Raw genomic sequence first — 20,632 nt, 5'->3', positions numbered from 1 at the left:
TCGTATATACACTAAATATGAAGCTCTCTCAAGCAGACGTTAGCTTAGCTTAGCTTAGCATAAAGACTGGAAACGGGGAAACAGCTAGCCTTGCTCTGTCTAAAGGTAACAACATCCACCTACCAGACATGAGTGGTGTAGATCTTCTCTTCAAAAATAAAAGTCCAAATGTTGTCAGAACGTTCTGTGATACAAGAGGAGTTTCTGGTGTGTTGGGTTCTTGTGTTCTCCAAAGGGATAATAATATTTTATTCCTTTTTTTTTTAAATAATTACAATAAAACAAGGTTAAAATATTAATCCAAATTATAAATAAAGACACTGATGAATCGGTTAGGTAATGAGATAATAAAGTTTATTTGAATGTGTTGTGTTTCTTTTTCTTTTGAGGAGACATGTAAGATCACATGAATTTACTCATACGGGATAACAAAGTTTATTTAGACTTTTTAAGGAATGTTTGAGAGAAAAACAATCAAACCCAAAACAAGTGTAACTTCATGTAGGTCTGTATCGAGGTATCCTGACACACGGTGGAACTAAAAGTACCTGAAACCACAGTGCAGAAATACTACTTCTAGTTATTAGAGACAATCATGAAAATATTACTTAAAAGTATCAGCATCAAAATACATGTTGGAGCCATAATGTAACTTTGTTTTGTTTACATAGCAGGTTGGTGTCATGAATGGATATGCAGTTATGTGTGTGACCACTGGGTGGAGCATTGACACAGGAACTGCTTACAGTAATAATAGTAACAGCCACAGGTACAGGTGGAGAGCAAACGGTGTCAGCGTGGCGTGTCAGTGGTATTGTTTGATGTGTTTAAGAGGAAAGATGATTGAAACAGAGCTGCAATTCTGATAAAGGAACAGCTTGTTATCATCTGCATATGTTAATAATTTTAGCAGGTGGTTGGGCAGTTGTAAATAACTGCGGCAGCAGCAACTTTTGCTGAGTTTTGTCCTCTGTTCTCAGTAGACTTGCAGTAACTCTGGCGACAACGTTCTTCAATGTCAGGTTTGTTCACGGCAGGGGAAGAGTACGCCAGCGGGGCAAAGAGACATTTCATCCAAGCTCACCACAAGGATTGATTGGTGGCCGTTTTACAAGATTACAACAGCTACAGATGACGGATCTTTTTCACACCTTTTTCAGAGCCCATAATTTATTTATGCTGTCGGGGAGTAAAGACCAGAGGTGTGGACTCGATTCATGTGACTTGGACTCGAGTCAGACTCGAGTCATGAATTTGATGACTTCAGACTCGACTCGACAAAATGTACAAAGACTTGCAACTCGACTTGGACTTTAACATCAATGACTCGTGACTTCACTTGGACTTGCACCTTTTGATTCGAGAAGACTTCCCATGAAAACTGGGGAAGAAAATGTTCACACGGCCGCGCCGCTCTCAGTTTATCTGCATCTGTGAAAAAAATGTGCACCACCTGTATGCATGCAGAGAGCACGCGCGCTGTCTGCACGACATCCAATCACTGTAGTCCCACGTTGTTTTGATTCGACAGCATCTAAGCAGGCACGTCTGCAAGACAACCAATGAAGCACAAGCAACAACGCGCCAGTTGGCAAAATGATACCGAAGATAGTTTCGTTTGGCTATAAAAATTATGAGGTAGTCGACAAAAAAAGAGTTGCAATTTGCAAAACATGCGGGCCCTTATTTGATTAATGTCATTGTATAAAAAGAGGTTTAAATAAATACAAATCTTACAGACATACATGATTTGTATAAATTTTATTTCTGTGGTAAGAGGACTTGAAATGACTCGAAACTAAAATGGTAGGACTTTGGACTCGACTTGAGACTTGTTGGCTTTGACTTGTGACTCGACTCGGGACTTGCCTCATCTTTGACTCGACTTGACTCGGGACTCGAGGGCAAAGACTTGAGACTTACTTGTGACTTGCATAACAATGACTTTGTCCCACCTCTGGTAAAGACCATTTCAGAATGATGTTTAAAACAGTGAAAGAGTTAAACAAATCAACAGTGAAAACACCTTAAAATGTAAAATTTCTCTTTATACTTTTTTTAGTTAATTGCAAAACGTAATGTGCAAAATAATCGGTTTTCTTGAATTCACAGTTTTCGTAATTTTGAGCCAAAATCAAAATGGCGATCATAATTGTATTAATTGCACAGCCCTTCTGTTTTTATATTAGCTTCCATTCTGCCATTATTTAAGATCAATGTTAAGCTACCGTCCATGAAACGCAACAATTCCTTCCCAGATGTTTCACATTATTTCAGCTTACTGAAATAATTCCCTTCATTTACAGGTACACTGTTATTGTGTAGGGAAATGTTCCCGTATGTCAGTCAAAATGAATGGGCGTGTATAGGGACACGGCAGAAAATGAACACGGTGACAATGTGGTGGCCACTTGTCATACATCACGCAGGCTTTTAGGGTCACTTTATGCCACCGAAACCCCTGACTGCACCGCAAGCTAAATCCTGCGTGGGGAGTCAAGAGTCACCTATATTTCTGGACATTTTATCCACCCGAGTCCAGAAATGTCCCTGCCATTTGGGAAACAGTCTGACAAAAGGGTCAATGCTATGCAGACATGTACAAAATGTCCAACAGCGTCCAAATATGACCCTGACAAATGGGAAACAGACTGACAAAAGGGTCAATGCTATGCTAACATGTACAATGTGTCCAACAGTACACTTTTATTGTGAAGAATTGTGTCTCATTGTCTCATTAATTTCAATAAAGAATTGTGATGTTAAATCTACTTGGTATCTTTGTGAACTGTGCGGAGAGTCGATGGGAAATGAACCCTTTGAACTCAGTAATAGAGATAATCCTTCAGTGCCTACATTGGTATTTTAACTTATTGTGATGTCATTTCTTAGAGTATCTTCAAATGTTTCATATCTCTTAAATCAGTACAACCTAAGCTAAAATGATATGTAAGTCAATAAACCATAATTAATAAAACAAAAGTCGGAAATGTGTTTTCAAATGTTCCTAGATTAACTCACAAAAACATTGATTCAGGAGATTTCTAAATGTAGAGACAAAATCCAAGGCCAGACTCTTTACACACACACACACACACACACACACACACACACACACACACAGACACACACGCACACATACACACACACACACACACACACACACGCACACACACACACACACACACACACACACACACACACACACACACACAGTCTGTGCACCCTGAACTTTTCATGGAGGCAGAGCCATATTAAATGGAAAGATTACACTAGGCATGCTGAATTGCTTTGGGCCCCCTCCAAAACCGATATTTTGTTATTTGGTGAATAAACAAGATTACTTTAAACTGCCACATGATTATTATGCTAACTTATTTATTCAGGTATTTTAATGCATCTAATTTAGACTATATTTAACTATATCAATTGTTAATTTATTTAAGCTAAATTAACTAAAAACTAGTACTAGGCCAAGCTATATCACATTAGATATTATTGATGTTGTTTTATTCCAGAACTTTCGTTCCCATTTCTTTACTATTGGGAGTTCTCCTATGGATACTTGCATCAGTTTAGCATAAATCTTGGACACTAATCCTTTCACAGGAAAATCAACAAACCATTTAATCCCCATGGCACTCCATAACATTTTAGGGCTGATCTTAAGCGTTCATCTGGTGTTTGAATTGACTCTGGTTTTGTCCTCTGACTCGAAAATACATTACATTCAGTTAGGTTTAATAGGACTGGGTATCGCCAGTGATTACCAGAATCGATTTCGATTCAAATTAGGTATCAATCAGGTTAGGGAAATTTCAGTTTCAATACCAGTTCATCTTGGATATAAAAGAGATTCTCAGAGAACTTCTGCTGTAAATTGTACAAGCAACAAGCAACTCTTAGATATGTTTTATAATGCACCAACTTAATGTTTAGATTAAGAACTGAGTCCCAAAAAGTTTGTTTAAAGTACGTTTTACTTAACAGGACTAACATGACAGTCATTGACAAACTACAGCAGTCGTCAACATAAAATATAATGCAGCTGTCGACTTAAGCAGTGGAGTAGAGTGACCATAAAACAACTCTACTGTATCTATTTTTTTGCTGATAAAAAAGGATTCGGCCCGATTAGCAACAGCAGCAGCATTTGCAACACACTCATGGAGGCGATTAAGGTACTTTAAAACCCTTAGCGCCCTTTTGCCCCCACTTGCGTCAAAAACACACTGCTTCTCAGAGTCATAACTCGGTCAAATCTGAACTCACAGACATGAAAAAAAATTGCAGATTCTGTGTGACTTACGTGTTCAGGGGATGTAATTATCTCTGATATCTCTGGTGAATAAACGTCCATAAATCTGCCTAGAAATTATAGAAAAAATGTGCTCCCTATAACTGCAGAACTTGCCTGAGAATCTACATGTTTTATCTTTTTCGTGAGTATAAAGTAATCCAGCGATAGTTGTCTGTACATCCATGTTTAAACTGCAATCAGGAGCTGCTAACAGATGATTCGGCATACTTCTAATGGACACAGTTTGATTGAATGTAAACAAATATAGGCTAGAACAACAGGGCTAACATTATACTTCATTTTACTTCATTATTCTTGTGCAGGAGACCAGAGAGCAGAGGATCACTCAGTACCATGAAGAAGCTGACATCCATGTGTCCTGGTGAGACTACAAACTCCAAACTATTTCCATGTTTACCTTTTGTTTGTCTCGATAAAGTCAGTGTAATGTACATGTCTACAGCACTAATCCCAACAACGTATGTCATACTCTCAGTTCCTCTTCTTAACTGCTTGCTTCCAGTCTGCCATTATTTAAGTTCACTGGTAAAGGCAGAGTGGGAATGTTGAAAAGCTAGCAAGATTTGAAAGTTGCATCTCCTCGGTGGCTCCGTCTATCCCCTCAATCTGCATCTGCAGCCTTTGTAGTCGCCGCTTTTTCAGACTTTCTTTTCTTTGCCTTTTTAGCAGTAACTGCAGCAGCAGCAACTTTTGCTGAGTTTTTTCCTCCGTTCTCCTGAATACTTGCAGTAACTCCGGCGACGACGTTCATTGAGCTCAGGCTCGTTCGCGGGAGGGGTAGAGTAGCCCCGCTGTGCCTACGCAAGGAGGCATTTCATTGTTTTTTTCCAAGCGCACTGCCAGGTTTTGATTGGTGCCCGTGTTTACAGGATTACATAAGCTACAGGTGACAGATCTTTTTCGCTCCTTTTTCAGAGCCCATAAGTTCTTTATGCTGTCGGGGTGTAAAGACCATTTCAAACAATATATATAAAAAGTGTGTATTGGAAATAGTTACCGACCCTGCCTTTAAACTAGCTTGGAAAGATGTTGCACACTTCCTTCACAGATTTCTCATTGAAATGATTCCAGAGGATCTATGTACATAATTCTCTCCCTTTACAGGTACGCTTCTATTGTGAAAAATTAGCTGGAAGTGTTGACTTCATTTAAGAAAACAACATCGAAAAATTTGTAAGAATTCTGATGGCAAATCTTTGTAAACTGTGAACATTCGTCGATTGGAAATTATTTGTCAACAGAATTCATGTAATCAATGATCTTTGGGTTAATAATGATTGTTGTAATGATGGCAATAGAGATGTGGAAATTTACCAAATCAGCCATTATAGCACAATGTTTTCAATGTTTTATTGCCTTTATTTGTTTGAGAAGGCCACAGACAAATACCGGCTTTTTACCAGATATTTTATGGTCATTTTGTGCATCTTCAGGGTCTGAGGGAGGGATCCCTGCTGCTGGTGGAGGGAAACAAAGCCACACTACTGGGAACCACCAAGGCCAGACTCTTCTCCAGGTAACGTTAATACACACACACACACGTCTCTTTCACACATCATGCACTGCACCCTAAACTTATCTATCATTACCTGGAGGAGCTTTATGTGAGAACCAGGCCCCCAGGAAGTGCGCCGGGCTTTAAAGCAAATTGAACATAAGCTGCATCTCATGGCCCTTATTTGATAGCTCCTCACTCCTCAGCTGAACTGGAGGTTGTTCTGTCCCTCCTCGGTGAAAGCCGTCTCAAAGCTCTTACAGTGGGGAGAACAAGTATTTGATACACTGCCGATTTTGCAGGTTTTCGTACTTACAAAGTATGTAGAAGTCTGTAATTTTTATCATAGGTACTCTTCAACTGTGAGAGACGGAATCTAAAACAAAAATCCACATTGTATGATTTTTAAATAATTAATTTGCATTTTATTGCATGACATAAGTATTTGATCACCTACCAACCAGTATGAATTCCGGCTCACACAGACCTGTTAGTTTTTCTTTAAGAAGCCCTCCTGTTCTCCACTCATTACCTGTATTAACTGCACCTGTTTGAACTTGTTACCTGTATAAAAGACACCTGTCCACACACTCAATCAAACAGACTCCAACCTCTCCACAATGGCCAAGACCAGAGAGCTGTGTAAGGACATCAGGGATAAAGGCTGGGATGGGCTACAGGACAATAGGCAAGCAGCTTGGTGAGAAGGCAACAACTGTTGGCTCAATTATTAGAAAATGGAAGAAGTTCAAGATGACGGTCAATCTACCTCGGTGTGGGGCTCCAAAGATCTCACCTCGTGGGGCATCAATGATCATGAGGAAGGTGAGGGATCAGCCCAGAACTACACGGCAGGACCTGGTCAATGACTTGAAGAGAGCTGGGACCACAGTCTCAAAGAAAACCATTAGTAACACACTACGCCGTCATGGATTAAAATCCTGCAGCGCACACAAGGTTCCCCTGCTCAAGCCAGCGCATGTCCAGGCCCGTCTGAAGTTTGCCAATGACCATTTGGTCTAAACTCCACTCGCCATGTTTGGAGGAAGAAGAAGGATGAGTACAACCCCAAGAACACCATCCCAACCGTGAAGCATGGAGGTGGAAACATCATTCTTTGGGGATGCTTTTCTGCAAAGGGGACAGGATGACTGCACCGTATTGAGGGGAGGATGGATGGGGCCATGTATCGCGAGATCTTGGCCAACAACCTCCTTCCCTCAGTAAGAGCATTGAAGATGGGTCGTGGCTGCTGGGGTCCAGCATGACAACGACCTGAAACACACAGCCAGGGCAACTAAGGAGTGGCTCCGTAAGAAGCATCTCAAGGTCCTGGAGTGGCCTAGCCAGTCAAATCTTTGGAGGGAGTTGAAAGTCTGTATTGCCCAGCGACAGCCCCGAAACCTGAAGGATCTGGAGAAGGTCTGTATGGAGGAGTGGGCCAAAATCCCTGCTGCAGTGTGAGCAAACCTGGTCAAGAACTACAGGAAACGCATTATCTCTGTAATTGCAATCAAAGATTTCTGTAACAAATATTAAGTTCTGCTTTTCTGATGTATCAAATACTTATGTCATGCAATAAAATGCAAATGAATTACTTAAAAATCATACAATGTGATTTTCTAGATTCCGTCACTCACAGTTGAAGAGTACCTATGATAAAAATTACAGACTTCTACATGCTTTGTAAGTGGGAAAACCTGCAAAATCGGCAGTGTATCAAATACTTGTTCTCCCCACTGTATTTCTGCCCCGAGGACCGAGCATTGAGGAGGGATCATCGTGGACCGCGGACCAAGGAGCAAGCATCGAGGAGGGCTCATCGTGGACCAAGGAGCCAGCATCGAGGGGGGATCATTGAGGAGCGAGCATAGAGGAGGGATCATCGAGGAGCGACCATCGAGGAGGGATCATCGAGGAGCAAGGAGCAAGCATCGAGGAAGGATCATCGAGGAACGATCATGTTCAAAACTTTGTGCACATTCAAAATATACACTGCAAAAAGCCAGCTTAAAAAAACAAGAAAAAAAGTACAAAAATTAGGTGAATATTACTTAAAATAAGCAAAATTATCTGCCAACAGAACTAGAACATTTGACTTGCCAAGATTTTCTAAAACAAGAAAAAATATCTAACCTCAACAAACCTAAGAACCTAAGATACCTTAAAACTAGTGTGTTCTCACTGATAAAGTGCATTTGCCTTAATACAATTAAAATATGTAAGAATTATTTTCTCAATATGTTGGAAATTTTTTTTAAATTGAGTAAATGCTAGTGCCATAATCTTGTCATAAAGCTACACACTAGGCATTATTTTCTTGATACAATAAAAGCAGTTAAGGTATTTTAGTATAATTTGCTTGAATTTAGCATCTACTTCTTTACAAAATTCTTGAAATAAGGCAAAATCCCTGAAATTTACATATCATATTAATGCTTAAAATCAGTAATAGAAACTGTGAAATGCTTGCCTAAAAAATAAAGATATGAGTCAAATTTCTTATCACCTCTTTATTATTATTTTTAGGTGCACATCAGCAGAGCATACATGAAGACCACTGGTCAAGGCTGAAAAGCTGATTGGGCAAAATTAAACTATAAGCATCTAACAGAGCAACGTGTTTTTGACTTTCCAAGAGGCTGAAAAAACAACAACAGCTCCTCCAAAACACACAGACAAAGGCAAAGACAAAGGTGTTGGGGTCTTCTGCAGACTGAAACAAAAAAAAAAAAAAAAAAAAATCACTTAAACCATTCACTGTTAAGAGAATATGATATGAAAAATACAGTACATGCATACATTTCTTACCTTAAGGATGTGAAGCATAGCTGCACTTGTATGTCCTAACTTCTTCTGTGGAGCCACAGGTGATGGGAACAGGTCTGGCAAAGCCTTAATCACGGCAACAGATTGCTTTACTGTGAAAAAGAAAAATGTACTGACTTACTTACTTACTTTACTGAAGTTGGTTATTTAAAAAAAAAAAAATTATACTAACATGGGATTCTCAATAAACTGCAATTACCTTTATCCGACAACGGAGGCCTCATCACTTTTTTACAAACTCCATAAAACTGTGCCTTCTCATAAAAGGTTTCCCAACGGTTCTTTAGTTCAGGTATGTAGTGAGAGTTTTTCTGATCGAGGATTTCATCGGAGTTCATCCATTATCTGGTACAGAGAGAAAGACAAAAATAGATCATTAAATACATAAATAGAGAAAATAAATATTAAACATTCCAGTTAAAATCTAACTAATATATCTTTCAATGTGTATCAATTTCTTAAACTACTTTGGAAGTACAATTTGTGGACTAAATTAATTTGACAAAGAGGACAAAACTATCACTTTCCACACAAAGTTGTGTAAAAACAGTATGTGCAAAATATAACTTAGCCAATAACCAAATATATGCAATTTAATTTGCTTACATGATCCAGTTCTCTGAAGCAGGGATATGCTTGAAGAATCTTGGCAGGCCTGTCCTGCTCCTTAAGAACATCAGAGTCAATGTATGCTCGTCTTGCTTGGTCTTCAAGGTCCAACAGCTGGGCAACATCCTTCTTATTGGGTCTGGGCTTGGATTTGTACAGCTCCTGAAGAATTTTGTAATGTCTTGCCTGGTTCTGTGGGCTATCAGTAGTTTCAGATCCTAGAAAACACCATTTAACATTTGTAATGATGAATGAAATTACAATCACTGTTTCTATTATTACAGTTTGATGGAACCGTACAAAAATCCAGTGACATATAGGATAAAAAAACTGTGAAGTCCTGTGTGCTTCCCTTCGTGACGGAGATCCAGCTAGCTCACAGTGAGTCTATGAAGTAGGACACGCCGAGCGGCGAGGCAGCACCGGCCGCTGTCACATAGCCTGCTGAGCTCCTGCTGAACTGCGACACACAGTCGGACAAAATTTGCAATTAGCCATCAATTTTCGTAAATCAGCCCATATTTGACCTCTACATAGTTGATTTCTTGCATCAAAAAGTCTCAGAAGTGAATTTAGTAATTAAATAGCGGACCTCTGGAGATCTGCATGACCTAGCTAGATTCAGAAGACTAAGCTGATCTCAGATCAGTGGTGTAGCCTATGCAAATGTTGGGGCGTGACAAAGACTAAGTTTTGGGATCCTGACGTCAGCATCCAGCTTTGTTGAGATTCACCCGTTTTCAGCGGCAGTTTCAAAATGTGAGATTTGCTGAGGATAGGGGTATCAATGGGATTTTGAGCTTCTATGTATGTCTTATTTACCCACCAAACTGTCGTTCATTCAACTATGACAAGGTAAAATCGGTTTTGCATTCTATCACCCCTTTAAAACAAGTAAAAACTCAAACATAAAATCTGCCTGGTAAGTAAACATTTCTTATCAGAAAAAAATAAGCATATATTAACTTGATTTAAGATATTTCATCTTACTTAGAGTTCAGTTTTTGCAGTGTATCTGTGTTCTCTGAGATTTGGAGGAGTCGTGATATTTTGAGAAAAATAAAGTTATAATAGGCTATTACAAGAAAAAGTCACTATATTCCAGAAAATAATCTGCCTGTACTATAGTCTGCTGTGCATGACATGATTACTCTGCTGATACGGTAGATCTCAGACCTCCTGACAGACACAGAGTCCCGTTTGAGACTCTGGTCTCTGAATGAGCGAACGTTTAGGGAAGTGGCTGAACGCTGCTCTACATCGGAGGTGGAAAACCGAAATCACGGCAGAAATACACGGAGTGCAAACGCGACACATCTGGCGCAGCATCTCCACAGCAGTGCGCGTCCATTATAAACCTGAAGTTGCACAGACAATGGAAGGCTCATCTCTATTTTTACAGTGAGAGTGGACACTAAGTGACGCACACTTTTTAAAATATATCCGGGGCTGAAGCGCCGGCAAAATCGGTTGATGCCGCGTCTGCTCTGTGATCAAAGTGATGTTCGGAGCTCCAGCTCTGTGGGTGAACAAAACTTTCCGGAAGATGTTGTAGCAGAATCACGTGAACAATTCCAGGATATGCCCAGATACAATAGTGCTATTAGTGCCCTTTCTTTTTTTGATTGGCTGATAAGTGGCAGGCTCGACTTAAGAACTCCAGGGGAGACGCGCTTGATTCTTGCCGGTTCTATAGTGAGAGCGGCACAGCCAGAGAAATTTTGGGCGCTGCGGCATATTATATGTTATAAATAGTCTTTCCACATGAGAAATAAAATGTGTGCATGAGTACGTGACAAAAGGCCGAAATGAGTGACTGTCACGCTCAATGCGTGACACTTGAGGGCCCTGGCCTTTGCTTTCCCTGTCTTTTATTTCAAAGTGTCGGCACTGAGGTTTTGTGGACAACAACGGGGGTAAGAAACCTAAAACAAAATACAAACATCATGAAAGTAGCCACAGCCATCTTGATAATAGCATGAAGCTAACATTTTTTGGCAGAGTTAGCATTGCTGAAGAACTAGATGAAGGCTACAGGATTGGCATTAGAAAGCACAACGAAGAGGACACATACTGTCCAGGATAATAGACTGTGTGAAATCTTGTGGAACCTTTGAGTTGGCTTTATGTGGCCATGGTGAGAATGAGAGCTCAGATAACCCCGGGATATTTTGCGGGTTGGTGGATTTTGTTGCCTCTCTTGATGGAGCTTTGAAAGAGCACCTTGACAGCGCCACTGTATTTAAGGGAACGTCAAAAACTATACAGAACGAGCTACTGGACTGTATGTTGTCTGTTACAAGAGAAAAAATAATCAAAGAAGTCCAGACAAGTGATTTTTTATCGATCCAGGCAGATGAAACATGAGGTTTGATGAGGGGTGCCACTGCAGGTGTTCAGAGGAAAATACAAGATATGTCCACTACATCCAATCAGTGTTGGGCAAGTTACTTCCAAAATGTAATACATTATAGATTACTAGTTACTGTCATTTGAGAGTAATTAGTTATATTACAATATTACTGTCTTTGAATTGTAATGCGTTACACTACTTTTGCATTACTTTTGAGTTACTTTTACCAAAATAACAGGGGAAGTTTGATTTGGCAGCTAGCTTGTGAATTTCACCACTGGATCAATAAAGTCTCGTCTTTATCCACTTTAATACATAGATTATTCATATTTTGTATAATTAATATAAATATGCTAAGTAACTAAAGCTATACAAAATAGATAAGTAAAACGTATAATAGGCAAGTAGGAGAAAATGAAAATACTCAAAAGTATGGCATTGTTGTAAAATGTTTGTTTATAGCACTTCAATAAGAAATTCATGTTTAGGTTAAAACACTCTAAAGGAAATGTTCAATTATAGTGTGATTAAAACTCACTATTTACATTATTTACAGTACTTGATTTACAGCTGATTTGTGAAAAGGTAGCCTACACAACCTTATTTAACAGTAATTTAGTTTTACTGCGAACCGTCACAGGAAGTGCTTTTATTTTGAAGTAAGCTACACGGAAGTTGTCTGTTGTGTAGCTACTCTTGCTAGCTTACTGAGATGCAACCAGGATGCAACATGTCCGTCAGGCTCAAGTTGTTCACTTTCTTGTTTGTAAAACTGCAACATATTGAACAGTAAATGGTCACAGTAAAAGACAAGCGCTTTTGGTCGTCATTCGAAGCCATTCCACTACAGGCATAGTTACTCTCCACGGCTGATAAAATGCAATGATATTTACGTGTAGCAAGCCTCAACATTAATTCCCGACATGTTTATATCTGTCAGCCGCTGACGTACCGTCACCTGTTGGGACATACATGCTGTCCGTACCGTCACCTGTTGGGACATACATGCTGTCCGTACCGTCACCTGTTGGGACATACATGCTGTCCGTACCGTCACCTGTTGGGACATACATGCTGTCCGTACCGTCACCTGTTGGGACATACATGCTGTCCGTACCGTCTCTGGTTCTGACTACGGGAACAGAAACAGGACAGCTCACTTCAACGCAGCGTAATAACTCCTGAAAATAATATCCATCTCGCAAATGTATCTGTCTCTGCAGTCATCTCAACCATCGAATACAGCGACAGGAAAATAATACAGCTTTTTTTTCCTGTGAAGAAATGTGTCGCGGTGTTGGTGAATTCTTAAAAAAAAAACAATGCACCACTAAATGTTGCGTTAAAATGCGTTGTAACTCGCGTTACTGAGATTGTAACGAGTATAATATTACCGAAATTTAATTAGTAATGCGTTATATTACTGCGTTACAGAAAAAAGGAATACATTACTGTAATTGCGTTACTTTTGTAACGCGTTACTCCCAACACTGCATCCAATGCTACGCACATCAGCTCATCCTGATAATGCAACAGGCCACCTCTCACATATCCAAGGTAAGAATTATTTTTTCCAAGTCACCCAAGTGGACAAGTTTTCTGTATAAAGTGGTTGCCTGTTAACTGACAAGATCCAGCAATGTCAGATGGAACTTTCATAGCCGTGCCATCAATACTGTTTTTGAGCACAGAAAGGATCTCATTCACTGTTTTGAGAACATACAAGACTCAGGTGACTTCGACCCCAATATTGTCAGAGAAGCAGGATCCCTGGCCATGCTACTGGAGGATCAGGATTTTAAGTTATTTCTGGAACTTCATCACCACATCATGCCACATGTAGACTTCCAAGCAAGCTCCAGAAGAAGAACATTGATTCGATCCATATCAAAGGGAGCATCCAACAGTTCCAACAAAGCCTGTACAAGGATACCTTTCCTGAAGATGCATTGAGCAGCATCATGAAAGCGTACCCAATGCTCAGTGGAAGCAAGCTGAAGACAGAGCTCAGTCTCATCTACAGCAAGGAAGAGTTCAAAGCCTGCCGTGGTGCTGTGGACCTATTCCAGCTGTCAATCTCAAAGAAGTCTTTTCAAAAGTAAAGTTTTCTAGTAAAAGTTGTCATTACCACACCCATGACCACAGCCACCAAGCTGAAGCTGAGAGGTGCTTCTCAACCTTGAAAGGAATACAAACTTTTCTCAGAAACACCATGACCCAGGAGAGTCTGAATGCATTGGCCATGCTGTCCATGGAAAAGAGACTTGTTACTGAAATGACTGACTTTAATCAGAGAGTCATTGAGAAATTTGCTGGCCAGAAGGAAAGGAGAGCAAAATTTATGTTCAAGTAGTTAACATGATTTTTGGTAGTGGGTGGGAGGATATAGTTATGTCTGTAACTTGAATCTTGTATCGTATTGTCTTGCTCTTCTTGAATACAGTTGTTTAAATGAAGTACTGCTGGTTGTTTTGCCCAGTTTCGAAGTGCTGATTTCTGTTTATTTGCCCCCCCCACCAAAGAAAAAAGGCCAGTGTACAGTCAAATTGAGGAAGTGGTTAAAAGTACTCCGGGTGACCTCTTGATGCACAGAAGGTTAAGCTTAAGTCATCAAAATAGTTAAGTTCTTATATGGCATAAAAGTGAATTGTTTAAAGGTTACGAGAACAAGAAGAGGAAGTTGCACCAGGCAGAGGACCCAACCCTTTGAGTGTGTGTGTGTGTGTGTGTGTGTGTGTATGTGGCAACAGAAAAATCCGCCCGGAGACAGGAGGATTACACCCCATTAAGGAAAATGATAAAGGTTGAGGTATATTGCAGAACGGGGCTCACAACTTAACAGAGACTTTGCTAGCCTGAGCTCCGACTCCTTTGTCTGAAGCTAGGGATACTCAGTGTCTTTTGTGAACCCACATATGTGATTGTAACTTATTTGCTGGACTCAGTAAACCTTTCTTAACCGGAATCTATCATCTCAGAGTTGATCACTGAGTTTTGGTATTCATAAGTCCTATCAACGTATTCGCGGGAATTAGTTGGAGTCAGATATCTCGGCCTCCGGGCCTGTGCCTTTTTCGCCGAAATTCCCTTTCTTCAGTATTTACTAACCAGCACTATCAGGTCGCCGGTGAAAGCCCTCCTGTAGTTTTCTCTGTCCTACGGTTGTCTCCGTCATGCTGCCTGGCCCTGTACCCATACATTCATGCCCTATACCGGGGTTAGCTTCTGTTTCGGGGGAAGGGGGCTTTCCGATTTGATGACTGTGTCAGAAATAAGCAAGGGCCTTGCAATGGAAGGTGGAAAATATGTGGACAATTTATTAAAGGGAAAAATCCCACGAATTTGAAAGTACATTTGAGAAGCGCGCACAAGGAGGCTAACCTATCTTACCTTAACAAGGTAAAGTAGAACGGACTGTCGCTTTCTTCTGACTTTCGGTACCGCCATGACGCAAGGCGAGGGGCACGGACTATGTTGTGCTCACTCTGACATTGAATGTCGGAATTTCTGGGTTCCCAGTCGGAAACTATAAATGTCTACGGCATACAAACAGACATTACAGTTTTAGTTATCGTTTTTTTGTAACGCCTCGTTTTTATTTTTATTTCAGTTAACGACAATGTTTTTTTCCCACCTAGTTTTCGTTATATATATTTATAACCTTGGTGGCAACCCAATTCCCGGGCTCCAGTGCTCTGGATCTTGCGGTGCTGGCAGGTAGATCTGGGTCCAGGCTCAGGGCGAGATGGTCTGAGGTGAGACAGGAAAAAAGCAAGTTAGCAACAGGTATTTCACAATAGTGAAAGTTCAGATTGGCTGACGTGTTCTCATACTAGTTGATTCAACGATCCGGCAGGGACTGGAAGGTTGGCCTGGCTTATAAAGGGGAGTTGACAGTTGATGAGGAACAGGAGTGCTGAGTGGTGTGATGAGCCATAGATGTGAAGGCAGGAACTCCAGTGACCACGCCCACCCGTGGCTTCCAGAGCATGTGGGAGAGAGCAAAACACAGAGACGGACGCCAAACCAAAACACACCAAGCACACAGCAGGCACATTAGGTACATAGGGTCACGGCTGGTGGGCCGTGACAGTATACTACTGGGTAGATTAGTAGTGTTAGTACAGCTGTTGGGAATTGGGATGGGTACAGATTCAATTATTGGTAAATTATCAAAGATGTTTTATCAATATTAAAATTATGAATATGTGTATTCAACTTAACTTTACCAAACTGACAAACAATCATAACCTGGAATCAGGGACCGATAACTGAGCTGTGAAATAGTCTCATTGGTGGTGTTCCCTTTAAAATACAGATCTGAATGAATTTGATTAATTTCTCTAGTATCTTTGAAGGAACAAAAGAAGGGTAAATTCGAGCACAGGCCTGTTTAACCTGCAGTTATTACCACACATACACAAATAATCACAAACTGCTATTTAAAGTATGACAGAATTTATTCAACTTCAAAATGATCAATGGCCAATCAATAATTCTTAAATCATCAAAACCTATATACCTTTTACAAACTACAACAAAAAGGCAAAACAAACAGCAAGCATGTGGTGAGCATGTCTCTGTGTCTGTGTGTGAGTGTGTGAGGAGGAGGGGGGAGGTGAGGAGACCGTAGGGGTAGCTAAACAGCGCGATATCATGAGGCGGACCGAGACTCTGTAATATTCAAGATGGCGGTCGGGGAGACCGTGTGGCTAGTTAGCTGGTTAGCTGGTCAAGCTAACGTGTTACAGACAACAGAGATACGCCAAAACAGGCTACTTAACCCCAGATGGCGGGTCGTGGAGCTGGTTGCAGCCCCACGAGACTATGAGCTAGCCGTTAGCTCGTTCCAGCTAACGTTTTACAGACACAAAGGGGTACACAATAGGCTACTTCGCTATCGGCTAGCTGTTTAGCTATTCAACGCACATGTATGCGTATGTGTGTGTATGTGGCTGTCGTAGCTCACAAGGCCAGCTGTTCAGAAAGGTGCGTGTGTGTAAATGTGTGTGTGTGTGTAGGTTAGCATGAGGACCAAGAAAGAACATGCTTAGAGAGAAAAGAAAAGACATGTTGGATCTTGATTTTTGGGGCTCTGAAAATAAATACTCCTCTCGTTCACTCAGGATTCCGTGCCTAACGTGATGTTACGGCCGGGGTCTGAGAAACTTGGCTAACAAGGGGGATGTTTACATGTTTAGCTGATCTGATCGCACAACACCTCCGAACCTCATTATCTAAAGATATAGTTACTCTAGATAGCATTGCCCTGGCCTCTAGCACTACTGTCAGAAATTTAGGAGTTATTTGCACTGCTACACCCTGTAATGCCGACAGTGCCGTGCTATGCCATGAACTACTACAACTACTATTTCTAGTCACTGTTCCATTATCTTTATTGTGACTATTATTGCCACTGTTCATCACAGCCCCAACTGGCACCGTCAGACACCGCCTTCTAAGAGCCTGGGTCTGTCCGAGGTATCTGCCTAAAAGGAAGTTTTCCTCACCACTCCATGTGAGAACACAAACGCAAACGAACACATACTCGTTTAAATAAATGTAGTGCAGTAAAATGTACAATATTTACCTCTGACATTTAGTGGAGTAGAAGTATACGTTGAAAAAAAGGAACTACCCGAATGTTCCACCTCTTACTGGAAGAAGTTTTATGTAACTATGTAAGTGTGGGCGTAACTTCAACAATCTTCAAGCGCTTTCAACACACTGATAAACTATATATAAAGACTGGACATTTTCTATCACTGACAGTCATCAGCTTGTTTTTCGTCTCTGTCAGCCAATCATCACCTCAGCAAAGGTAATTATATTTCAATTTATTATCACATTTACTCTAATCCTGTATTCATCGAAGGAAATTTTATATTTTGAGAAAACTGTATTTAATATTTAGACATTTAAAATATGAATCTATTTAATATCAAACCATATCTATATTATATAACAATTATAACTAGCAGGATACTTTAATGTGATAAATGTCTCATTGATCACAGTCATTAATTGTCTGCATTTATGTCCTTGTCTGCAGTATGTTGACTTTGTTTAACGTCTCTCCACAGATGGCATCAGGCTTTCTGTTTGCTTTGTTACTCTGTTTTTGTCCATCGGACTGTCGACTCCATCTGTAAGTAAAAACTATGAAACTATTAATTTAAAAACAACTCAATGTGTTCCACATGCAGTATAATGCAGTGGTTTCCTAACCTGTAAGATTATGAGACAGTTATTAAATAATGTTACTAGTTTTAATGTAGGCTGAGTGCAAACTGTAAGCTGAAACATTAGATAAGTTTGTTCTGTGAAGCTCTTTGGGCTGAATGTTTGTATCAAAGGTTCTATATAAATAAAGTTGAGTTGAGTAGTCCTGTAATTAGACTGCTCGTGTTTAATACGTCTTTTTGTGATCACAGTGTTGTGGACAAACCTGCTGCCCAGGTCAGTACAGTATCTCTGACTCGTTGCTCTGATTGTATTTGACTTGTTTGTTCATATAATGTTACGTAGGGGTTTGTATTTTTTGTTGTGTGTGTGTGTGTGTGTGCGCCTCCTTCCTCTCTTCTCCATGTTGGTTTGTTGTGGATTTTTCAACTTGCAGATTTTACTAATCAAGTATTTTTCAGGGAGACCAAGATGTTGCAAAACATAAGATCTTATGTTTATACGGTGATTTCATACACCATTACCATAATGTAACTTTGTTTTGTTTACATAGCAGGTTGGTGTCATGAATGGATATGCAGTTCTGTGTGTGACCACTGGGTGGAGCATTGACACAGGAAATGCTTACAGTAATAATAGTAACAGCCACAGGTACAGGTGTGTGGCAAAGGGGAAGGCTAACATCTTTTTACCGTGTCAGTGTGGTGTGTCAGTGGTATTGTTTGATGTGTTTAACTGGAAAGATGAATGAAACAGAGCTGCAATTCTGATAAAGGAACAGATGGTTATCAAATTTTGTGTTAAGTCTCATTAATTTCAGAAGAAGAAAAAGAAGAACGTGTGCGGGTTGTTCGTAACGGTTTGAACTGCTACATAACATTAGCAGAGATCTGTTTTGACCACGTTTGGATTGGCACCGCAGCGCCTTTAAACCTTCTGGACTTTTTAATATTTCAGTAGACAGGAGAGTGGATCCTGTATCTGCATGGTGCCCTAACAGGAAGAACTTTATTTCCGAGAGAAACCTCCTTCTTTCACCTCTGCAACATCGCCAAAATCATACCCTCTCTCACACCCCCCCGCTGCTGAAAGACTCATTCACGCCTTCATCTCCTCCCGACTGGACTACTGCAACTCACTTCTCCTCGGCATCAGCTCTACCCACATCAACAGACTCCAACTGGTCCAGAACGCAGCCGCCCAACTCGTTCACCCGCACCACATCACTCCAGTCCTAAAACAACTCCACTGGATCACCTACAAAATCCTGGTCCTCACCTACAAAGCCCTCCACCATCTGGCCCCCTCATACCTCACTGACCTCCTCTCCCCCTACCAACCCTCACGGTCCCTCAAATCCACCTCTGGAACTCCCTCCTCCAAGAGATCCGCACCTCTGAGTCTCTTCCCATCTTCCAGTCCCGCCTCAAGACCCATCTCTTCACCTCTGCCTATCCGTAGCCCCACGCCCCCCCTCCCTTTTCATCTGTGCCTGAATCTTGTTTTGTTTTGTCTTGTTCTGCTTCATTTTGTTTTGTTTTGTACCCTGCCCTGTAAAGCGACTTTGAGTCCATGAAAAGTGCTATACAAATTCAATTTATTATTATTAATTACACTAGGAATGCTTCAGTGTTTTGGGCCCCCTCCAAAACAGATACTTTGTTATTTGGTGAATAAACAAGATTACTTTAAACTGCCACGTGATTATTATGCTAACTTATTCAGGTATTTTAATGCATCTAATTTAGGCTATATTTAACTGTTCAAATGGAAATTGTAAATGTATTTAAGCTAAACTAACTAAAAACTAGTACTAGCCTACCTAATGAGGTGAAGTCCTTGATGATGTTATCAAAGTCCTGGAAGGTTGGAAATCCATTCTCAATTGACAGCAGGGCAAAGGCAGTCAGTTTTTCCCCCTCATGGTCGATCTCAGGTATGTTTTCACGTTTTAACAAAGAAAAAGTCCTCTGGAACACTTTGTTATTGGAAATGTATCCACGTTAGGAAAAGCATCCTTTAGGCCAAGCTCTCTGAGTTTCTGATACATGTCCATGACTGGCTTTGGTAAGGAAACCAAATTTCTCCTACACATTTTTGTACGCGTCCTTATGTCTTTGCAATTTCTGTGACAAACAGTCACATATGAGTCTCACTGAACGGTACTTTCTTCACTCGACTTCGTTGGCTATCTGCCTTGTATTCATCGATGCAGCCGCTCCACCACTCGATCACTACTACGCAGACTCTGGCAGCGCCCGTATCTGGAAGATTTTGGCTTCAATTTATACAGTGGGAAGAAGTGGAGAGGAGAGTTTTTGGGCTTCACACGCTACTGAGCAACTCTTATAGGAATGAACGGGGCTCCATATCTAACGCTGTATTAGAGTTTAGATTCTCTGCCCGAGCCCGACCCGAGCCAGGCTGTTATTTTCCGCCACTATCCTCGGGCCGGGCCGGGCCCTTGCATTTGTGTTTATTTTTTTAATCATTACTTTATTAGCCTAATTGGGTGGGGAGAAAGTTTTGCCATAATTTTTTTTACACTACAAAAAAAAAAAAAAAAAAAGTTAGACTACAGTTACAAAATGCAACAGGTGTCATGCAGGGAGTCTCCTCCTCTCACACACGTCACACCGGGCCTGCTGTGCTGTGTGTAGCATGGAGCTTGAGGATGTAAAGAAAAAAAGAAAAACAGGAGAATTACCTCTGAGCAAGTTTGGAGAAAAGTCAGAGGTATGGAACAATTTTAAACAAGTCGTGGGCAGTGACAACATATGTGTCGGCTTTGTCGAGTGCATTAAGTGCGGCACGCTGCTCGCCTATGACAGCCTTCAACGTC

General features: G+C 40.7%; 1 long non-coding RNA gene across 2 annotated transcripts; it reads right to left on the bottom strand.

Annotated features, from left to right (window-relative positions):
- Nucleotides 1–8,505: 8,505 nt before the first annotated feature.
- Nucleotides 8,506–9,467, bottom strand: LOC116046629. 2 transcript variants are annotated; one of them, XR_004898089.1, is made up of 4 exons: nt 9,225–9,467; nt 8,845–8,990; nt 8,628–8,737; nt 8,506–8,532 (listed from the first exon to the last, which is right to left on the bottom strand). It is a non-coding gene; the product is annotated as an uncharacterized LOC116046629 (long non-coding RNA). The 2 variants fall into 2 exon arrangements; XR_004104189.2 differs by having other exon boundaries at nt 9,252–9,467.
- Between the last annotated feature and the right edge of the window lie 11,165 nt (nt 9,468–20,632).

This window comes from Sander lucioperca, chromosome 8, assembly GCF_008315115.2.
Source record: "Sander lucioperca isolate FBNREF2018 chromosome 8, SLUC_FBN_1.2, whole genome shotgun sequence".
NCBI classification, from domain to species: Eukaryota; Metazoa; Chordata; class Actinopteri; order Perciformes; family Percidae; genus Sander; species Sander lucioperca.
This window is presented reverse-complemented; position numbering and strand designations above follow the sequence as displayed.